This window comes from Pecten maximus, chromosome 5 (assembly GCF_902652985.1).
Source record: "Pecten maximus chromosome 5, xPecMax1.1, whole genome shotgun sequence".
NCBI lineage: Eukaryota > Metazoa > Mollusca > Bivalvia > Pectinida > Pectinidae > Pecten > Pecten maximus.
In genome coordinates, this window is record NC_047019.1 from 41961673 (window position 1) to 41972048 (window position 10376).

General features: G+C 35.3%; 1 protein-coding gene across 1 annotated transcript in view; it reads right to left on the reverse strand.

The window, feature by feature from the left end:
* The window catches only part of LOC117328073 (platelet binding protein GspB-like), a 115661-nt gene extending 106530 nt beyond the window's left edge, over positions 1-9131 (reverse strand). The window contains exon 1 of the mRNA XM_033885409.1: positions 8894-9131. The gene's annotated coding sequence lies outside the window, so the exon portion shown is untranslated. The remainder of the gene's footprint in view (positions 1-8893) is intronic.
* Positions 9132-10376: the final 1245 nt, after the last annotated feature.

The window sequence follows — 10376 nt, forward strand, 5'->3', positions numbered from 1 at the left end:
TCTCCTCAACATTAGATAACACATCCTTCTCACTCTCCTCAACATTAGATAACACATCCTTCACTCTCTCCTCAACATTAGATAACACATCCTTCACTCTCTCCTCAACATTAGATAACACATCCTTCACTCTCTCCTCAACATTAGATAACACATGCTTCACACTCTCCTCAACATTAGATAACACATCCTTCACTCTCCTCAACATTAGATAACACATGCTTCACTCTCCTCAACATTGGATAACACATGCTTCTCACTCTCCTCAACATTAGATAACACATCCTTCACTCTCTCCTCAACATTATATAACACATCCTTCTCACTCTCCTCAACATTAGATAACACATCCTTCTCACTCTCCTCAACATTATATAACACATCCTTCACTCTCTCCTCAACATTAGATAACACATCCTTCTCACTCTCCTCAACATTAGATAACACATCCTTCTCACTCTCCTCAACATTAGATAACACATCCTTCACTCTCTCCTCAACATTATATAACACATCCTTCTCACTCTCCTCAACATTAGATAACACATCCTTCTCACTCTCCTCAACATTATATAACACATCCTTCACTCTCTCCTCAACATTAGATAACACATCCTTCTCACTCTCCTCAACATTAGATAACACATCCTTCTCCCTCTCCTCAACGTTAGATAACACATCCTTCACACTCTACTCAACATTATATAACACATCCTTCACTCTCTCCTCAACATTAGATAACACATCCTTCTTACTCTCAATATTATATAACACATCCTTCACTCTCTCCTCAACATTAGATAACACATCCTTCACTCTCTCCTCAACATTAGATAACACATCCTTCTCACTCTCCTCAACATTAGATAACACATCCTTCTCACTCTCCTCAACATTAGATAACACATCCTTCACACTCTCCTCAACATTAGATAACACATCCTTCACTCTCTCCTCAACATTAGATAACACATCCTTCTCACTCTCCTCAACATTAGATAACACATCCTTCACTCTCTCCTCAACATTAGATAACACATCCTTCACACTCTCCTCAACATTAGATAACACATCCTTCACTCTCTCCTCAACATTAGATAACACATCCTTCACTCTCTCCTCAACATTATATAACACATCCTTCACTCTCTCCTCAACATTAGATAACACATCCTTCTCACTCTCCTCAACATTAGATAACACATCCTTCACACTCTCCTCAACATTAGATAACACATCCTTCACTCTCTCCTCAACATTAGATAACACATCCTTCTCACTCTCCTCAACATTATATAACACATCCTTCACTCTCTCCTCAACGTTATATAACACATCCTTCACTCTCTCCTCAACATTAGATAACACATCCTTCACTCTCTCCTCAACATTATATAACACATCCTTCACTCTCTCCTCAACATTAGTTAACACATCCTTCTCTCTCTCAACATTAGATAACACATCCTTCACTCTCTCCTCAACATTAGATAACACATCCTTCACACTCTCCTCAACATTAGATAACACATCCTTCACTCTCTCCTCAACGTTATATAACACATCCTTCACTCTCTCCTCAACATTAGATAACACATCTTTCTCACTCTCCTCAACATTAGATAACACATCCTTCTCACTCTCTCCTCAACATTAGATAACACATCCTTCTCACTCTCCTCAACATTAGATAACACATCCTTCACTCTCTCCTCAACATTATATAACACATCCTTCTTACTCTCAATATTATATAACACATCCTTCTCACTCTCCTCAACATTAGATAACACATCCTTCACTCTCTCCTCAATGTTAGATAGCACATCCTTCTCACTCTCCTCAACATTAGATAACACATCCTTCTCACTCTCCTCAACATTATATAACACATCCTTCTCACTCTCCTCAACATTATATAACACATCCTTCTCACTCTCTCCTCAACATTATATAACATATCCTTCTCACTCTCCTCAACATTAGATAACACATCCTTCTCACTCTCCTCAACATTAGATAACACATCCTTCTCACTCTCCTCAACATTAGATAACACATCCTTCTCACTCTCCTCAACATTATATAACACATCCTTCTCACTCTCTCTCTCAACATTATATAACACATCCTTCTCACTCTCCTCAACATTATATAACACATCCTTCACTCTCTCCTCAACATTAGATAACACATCCTTCTCACTCTCCTCAACATTATATAACACATCCTTCACACTCTCCTCAACATTAGATAACACATCCTTCACTCTCTCCTCAACATTATATAACACATCCTTCACTCTCTCCTCAACATTAGATAACACATCCTTCACACTCTCCTCAACATTAGATAACACATCCTTCACTCTCTCCTCAACATTAGATAACACATCCTTCTTACTCTCCTCAACGTTAGATAACACATCCTTCACACTCTCCTCAACATTAGATAACACATCCTTCTCACTCTCCTCAACATTAGATAACACATCCTTCTCACTCTCCTCAACATTAGATAACACATCCTTCTCACTCTCCTCAACGTTAGATAACACATCCTTCTCCCTACTCCTCAACATTATATAACACATCCTTCTCACTCTCCTCAACATTAGATAACACATCCTTCACTCTCTCCTCAACATTATATAACACATCCTTCTCACTCTCCTCAACATTAGATAACACATCCTTCACTCTCTCCTCAACATTAGATAACACATCCTTCTCACTCTCTCCTCAACATTAGATAACACATCCTTCACTCTCCTCAACATTAGATAACACATCCTTCTTACTCTCCTCAACATTAGATAACACATCCTTCACACTCTCCTCAACATCAGATACAATGGCCCTATTCTCATGACCAATACTGGATTACATATCAAAACTTTTATATTCTTGCTTTATAATCTCCTTAATAAAATAAGGTAAGTCTAGCTAGGATATCTTGTCCAATACTTAATGGGTGACTGATAACGGAATTAGAGATTTGGCTTTTTGTCCTCAAACTGGAGGCTGCTGCATCTAAAGCAATGTTTGGAATTGTTTCCTCATTATACCTGTTTTCCTGGTAGTTCAGAGGCAAATACTTCACAGGAAACTTTTACCTCATTCCAATACATGTGTTTCATTCATATTTTATAGCTGATGATTGATACCCATAACAAGAACTGAAATTACAATGCAAATATTTCAACTCAGTCAGTAACACAATTTCAAATCAATCTAAGCAAAGAATATATCCAAGTTCAGTCACCTTATACTAGTAACTGACAGGAAATCTTTCATGAAACCCTTACCATCAGACCTTTAGCCATATATTTCTTTGACATAAAATACCCAAGGGTATGTTTTAGTGCCCAGCAAGTTACTGTGAGGGAAATCGAAGCAGCTGGTAAAAGTAACAGCATGATGATCTACTCGGTAAACAATTGGCAGGGCCTGGTGAGACCCCCAATGTGACACAAGTATTGTTATGATTCATTCTTTTTGACTTTTTATTGATGGGGAAATATGTGCTATCATACTGTTTAAAATGATAAAGTACCAAGTGATTGATAAGACCATGTGTGTATCTGTAGCACTGCCATACCAAATTCAGATCAATATGTTTCCCACTGCTGTTTCATATACTTACAGCAAAGCCAACTTACGACAGAATGACTGCGACTGTAATCCACACTTACAGCACGGACTTATACTGTAATCCCTACCCAGAACAAAGTGATCTAAGACAGAAATGTTCTGAGCTATAACTCATTTATAGATAAAGCAATTATTATATCGTCCAACCATAGCACTTGTTGATACAGCACTCAGAAAGATGATGTGCCCCATATTTAAATCTGTTATGAAGAGCCATCAGCAATCCATCCTGAAAATATTCCCTATGCTAAACCAACCCTTGGTAAACTTGTTCCCTACACCATGATTAATCTTGGTAGACTTATTCCCTACACCAAGAGATCTCCTGGTAAAACGATTCCCTACACCAAGACAACTCCATGTAAACTTATTCCCTACACCATATCATGACCACTGGTAAACTGAATCCTGATTCCAAGACAATTCTTGGTAAACTGAATCCTGACACCAAGACAACTCTTGTTAACTTATTCCCTACACCAAGACAACTCAGTTCCTACCTGAAGATATCCTTATATATATGTTTTTCCTACAAAGAGACACGTCTTGGTAACTTATTTCCTTTTGTACAAGACAATAACAGGTAAATGGGGAAATCAATTGGTACAAATCATTATTTTTCATATCAATTAGCAGTTTAGTACTACTAACAAGTCTGTAGAGTGTAACAGTTAATTGTCTTTTAGGTTCCACGGCAGTTTTATCAGGATCAGTACCAAACTCAACTTATAGTAAGTTATAGGGACGTTGCGTCTCCACTAATAACACCCCAAACCAAGACATTTTTGTTACACCCTGAACCTAAACAATTCACTCCTAACATCCCAAATTTAAACTTAGACATTGCCCAACACCCCAAACTTAGACATTTCCCAACATCCCAAACATAGACATTGCCCAACACCCCAAACTTAGACATTTCCCTAACAACCCAAACCAAGACATTTCCTAACACTATAGAAACCAAGACATTTTCATAAAATTCCAAGCCTAGATGTTTCCCTAACACTCCAAACCTAGATGCTTCGATTCCCTAATAATCCAAAGCCAGTTGTTTTCCTAACACCCAAATCTAGATGTTTTCCTAACATCTTCAATCTATTTTTTTCCAAGGTCTGGAGTTTTACATTATATACAAGTTTTAAATTGTAGATCTATTTGATAAGAATAATTTTAACATGCAATCCTTCTTTTTTTTCCTGACCTTAGGATGAACTCCAAAATGCATCTTTTTGTGTTTTTCAATCATAATATGACTTGCTCTGCGAAACTAAACAAAAATCAATAAACAAACCTCTCCCTTTTTTTTTATTTTTTTTAATGTTCTGCATCATTTAAAGCTCTGGAAATGCCCTACTGGTGTTAGTAACAAATACAACTATGTTCTCAGTACTTTCCAAGCAAACTTACTGAATGACCATTAATACATGAAGCCATATCGCTCGCTCTGTACAAACCCTAGTGAGCTACTCCCATCACAGTACCTAATCAATGAGTTCCCAGGTCCAGATGACTCACCAATACTGAAGAGCGTATATTGAATTTTGGATATTGAACTTTCGACAAGCTGACTACAGCACCTGTCCACTGGCAGTGAGTGGTGTATAGTAGTAGATAGAGACTATAAAGCACCTGAGATCTATGTTGATCGGCACGCCACCATTGCATGTTTGCACTCTCTAACAGGAAATATACCATGATGCTCTCTGTCAGAGCTATGTTTGATGATCTCATCAGTTTAGACAGCAAATAAAGACTTTCTAGTTATGTGCCAGATATGATGATATCCACGTAAGCAAACATAATTTTGCCTTATTACAACAGAAATAAAACAGGATATTTTAACCAAATGATTTCTAACAGCCTTAATGCATAAAATGGACAATGCAACAATTCCTCTGACTCAATATTCCTAAATTTGCAGCATGTCCATTTCTTCCTATAGGTTACAGTATGCACACATAATATAACAGATAATACTTTTCAGAATGAAAAAAAAGATGTACTAGACTTGGGTGAAAGTAAATCATAATTGCATTGAGCTTTGTATAGTGTATGCTCTTCAAGTTCATTTAGTCTATAATGATTAGTTGTAATCTAACCAATGTTATATAGTGCAGCATTAATGAATTTTAGAAAGCTATATGTGTATGATTAGCAGCTCGCCAATGGCTTATCTTGATGTATACATATTGCATGATCTATAGCCTAAAGATTGATATTGTTCATTTGGTGCATATACACCCAACTAGAATACCAAAATATATGAAGCAGTTGGAATGAAACTGTTCCAGCTTGCTTTGTGACAAAATACATATGGCAGATAAGCAGTCAGGCCTTATATCAAAGATTTGCCTGCAGTATATGCAGCTGAGCCAGGATGGCATGTTTTTGTACATGACGCATCCTTTTTACGTAAAGTTGATACATAAAACTACAGCCTATTTTATAATCTCTTTTTCTTTTTTCCATGTGCACAAACCAGGAATCACAGCTATCATTTCAATATTACTTCAATGGTGGTATATCCTAATCACTGCCTGATGGCTTATATTTATTAAGATTTACAAACTTTCAAAAGAATACCTACAGTTTATAATAAATATCCATATCAAATTCCAAAGATAATCCAGCTGATGAAAACATCATTATACAGCACATATTATAATAAACACAGTGTACCATATATGTATATTATCCTGTTAAAACTTCTTTGATAACAAACTGTAACATAAAGTGTCCCTGGGGCAAAGAAAAACTCATCCATCCTGGATCCCTCCTATTACAATAGTGATTCAAACTTGCTAAATTTGTGGGGTTGCACGAGGGAGCTTCGACACATGTTTGAAGCCTAAGAAAAGTATATGTGTCCACCTCCTTTAGACAAAACTACATACCAAGGTATTTTAAGCAATATTCATAGCAAAAGGAGCTTGGGTGAAAAACAAAGATAAAAAAATAAGTGAACTTTCTGAAGGTGTGTTATGACTACACAAGTGATATTTCACCTAATTCATATAAAAACTACTTAAATTAGTTACCCGACAAGTATCACTCTATAATCATAACTAAAAAGGGGCACAACTGTCATAAAAATAAGAGGATCCAAAACATAAACTCAGGAGCATAAAGTCCAAACCGTTAAAAAAAATGAGAGAGGAGTTGTTGACAAGATTTTGTATTAAACAGACAGATAAATGGTTGAACAACCTGATTCCAGTATACCCCTAGCCATCATTTGTTATACAGTATACAAATTGGACTCAGCCTTTAAAGACCCTAAATATGATATTATGAAATGGCATATAACTTGATATGACAAAATATGCAAAATGGTTAAAGCCACAAAGTACATAACTTTCACCAAAGACAATTCAAGAAATAGAAAGAGGATTGGGGCATGCCCTGAACTTTATCATCCTTGGAAGACAGAGAAAGCCTTCAAATTGGACAGAAAAACTTCACACCAATAAAGTAGAAAAACAAACGACAACAGGATAATACCATAAGCTATACTCATACTTCAAGGAAAATTTACTTATCATTATATTATGTGTATGTATTGTAAGTAGCAGTCATCCTTTGATTGACTGGAAATAAAGCAATCTTGAAGAAGGTGTCGATTCTCATTTATGACTGCTATCTTAACAAGAAGGTGATACTGTTATAAACTTCAGCTGTACATGTAGTGTATACATGTAGATTGTATAACTGGAATAATTTATATAGTGTATACCCAAAAGTGAAGGAATTGAATAAAATACTGATGTACAATCAGAGAATGAAATAAGTGCTGAAGAAATTGAATATACTCAACAGTAAAATTAAACCTCAAAATATCATGTAAACACAAACAGACACCAACTTTTGAGATCACTAAATGTAATTAGGAACAGAGATGCAGTACATGTGAATTTATTTCAGAAGAAAATACACACATTTGTAATAAAAAAGTCTTCATAATTAATTTGTCAATGACTTATACCAGACAGAATTGAAGAATGCCATATACATGTATGTAATTACACGCCTTTAGCTTAAATGGCTCGGAATATTACAAAGGAGACACTGGAAATTGCAAACTCAGGTAGAGTTCATAATTCCAGAACACTGAATATTAAAATAAGCGACCATCTAAATTGATGTGCATGCAAGAAATGAAAAATATTACCCTTTTATAAAATGTACACATTCCACATAAGAACGAAAACGACAAATATTTTGTCTGATTATTCAGGCGGAAATTGAACAGCCTTTTATAGACATTATCTCCCTTATAGATTATGACATCATCATACCTACATGACATCATGAGAAATTGGTAATTGTTACTATGTATAGCTAATGAACACTTGAAGAGATATTAAATGTGAAAGTGGTCATCCTAATAAGGACCTTAAAAGAGACTTTGATGGGGGTTTGTTTTGTAAGTTTCCAACAATGTCAAAAATGCTTTTTTACATATATATACATAATATGTACATATACCCCACATGCATAGATTAACAGTTATGAACAAATTATTTCTTTTATCATGAAGAATATTTGGAAATTCTGTCCCTCAATCTGTGTTACACAAAACCAATTTATATCAGATCTTGGTCTATATATGTGTTTATAATCTTAACTATAGTAATATTGAAAAGATTGTCTGTTTAAACTAATAAAACTGTAAAAACTGAAATGAAAAAAATGTATGAGACTTTCTTTTACCTTGAATGTTGAAAACAATCGTCAATACCTCCTTAATTACGATTATGACAGTGAAAACAAAACCATGGAAGATATATAATAAATTCATTAATTCAACCTGAATGTAATTTCCCAAAGAACTGGACATGTATTTTTTATGTGAATTATCGTAGATACTGACTTAAATCATACACATGTTCTACAGTATACCATATGTACGGTATACAGAGCCAAATGATTTGCATGCGATTAAAACATGTAATAGTCAACACTATAATAGCATGACATGGATATTTGAATATAAACCTCAAATTGTCTTGTCAATACTATCAATCCTTAGCTAGGAACCGTCAAAAATAATATTTTAAAAAAACAGACACCTGTTTCCTTTCCATAGCAATCTGTATTACCACGATGTGTGCGTAATTCGCAGTTGGGTTATTACATGGCAGGCAACCGTATGAGCTTGGAAACTAGGTTTTATCTAACAACAAATCGAGGACACCGGTGTAAAAACGTGTATATCGTAGTACAATATTATACATTACCTATGGAAACTGTGTCAGTCTGCTACCAACTTAAACTTCTGTTGTCGTTATTTCGGAGGAGATTCGTCTGCTGCTTTAGACTGACAGCCCAATCTTGAGGTCAAAAACGGGTTCACCGAGTACACATTCAAGACATGGTAAAATACGTTGCCTAAAAAAGTCCTAGATTTCCATTTTAAACTCATCAACACATATATATAAATATGAGGTCATTAGCTAAACTTTACCACATGAAGTCATTATCAACCAATCAGAACGAAAGAGGAAGTAGAGAAGTCGAATATTACAAATTGCGAAATGCAATTCAAGCGAAAACCATTTCTCAGACATCGTCTGCTAATATTGAGGACTACTGTATGTTGAAAACACAGTTAATTTACTTTATGAATACTTATTACCGACTCATTACGTTGTTGTTATGTTTAGTATCACTATTAGATTTGCCCAGGCCTAGTTATTCCACAAAGCCTAGAATAGTTTAGTTAAGTGCCTTTCTACATCATATTTGCATGACAACGGCTTTCAGTTTTCTCTTATGTAGTATCTGGTTAGTTTTTAGAATAATAATATTTCCATTATAACCAGAGACATATATACATATAATCCTTTGCGGTCGCTCGGTTCAGTCTTCACTAGACGCCATATTGGAGAAAACTTGAAAACCAGACACATAATTATCGATAATTTCTATTTGAAATCATCACCAAGATCCAATTATGTGCTTTAATTTTATTAATATCAAAGTGCAGAAGTGTCATCAATATGAAATATATCACAATTTGCTGTCCAAGTATTTGTATTTTGAGTATGAAAGTCAAGCACAACGCAGGAAAGATCGGCGGGAATCTCCAATTTCGAAAAGTCCCTATGGGGTTTTCGAGAATACGGATAAATGACAACAATGTGTATGATAAACAAGACCACATTCCATAAGTATGATAGTTTTTGGTTAATGTGGTAACTTGTGTAGTGGCCTAAATAAAACGATGTACTTTTTGTGTGAGTTTAAAATTGACGATGTTTTGTTCTGACGTAATGGCTGCTTAATTACAAACTTGGACATGTCGAATAGGACCCAATGGATTTTCGAAAATACGGATAAATGACAACAATGTGCACGATCAATAAGACTATATCCCATAAGTATGATAGTTTTTTTTTTTGTTAATGTGGTAACTTTTGTAGATCTAGTGGCCAAAATAAAACGATGTGCTTTTTGTGTGTATTTAAAATGACTATGTTTTGGTCTGACGTAATGGCGGATTAACCAGAACATGTCGAATAAGTTCCAGTACATCGATACACACATGCGCAAAGCCCGATTTACCTGTGCTCGCGTGTGTTTGATAGGGGACAGGGCGCTCTGGATAAGGGATATGCTTGAGTGATATGTCTCTGTTATAACACTTAATTATTATCTTCGTATTAAAAAAAAAAAAAAACTCGCTTGTATATATTTCAAATCAGTTCCGTAAAATTATCA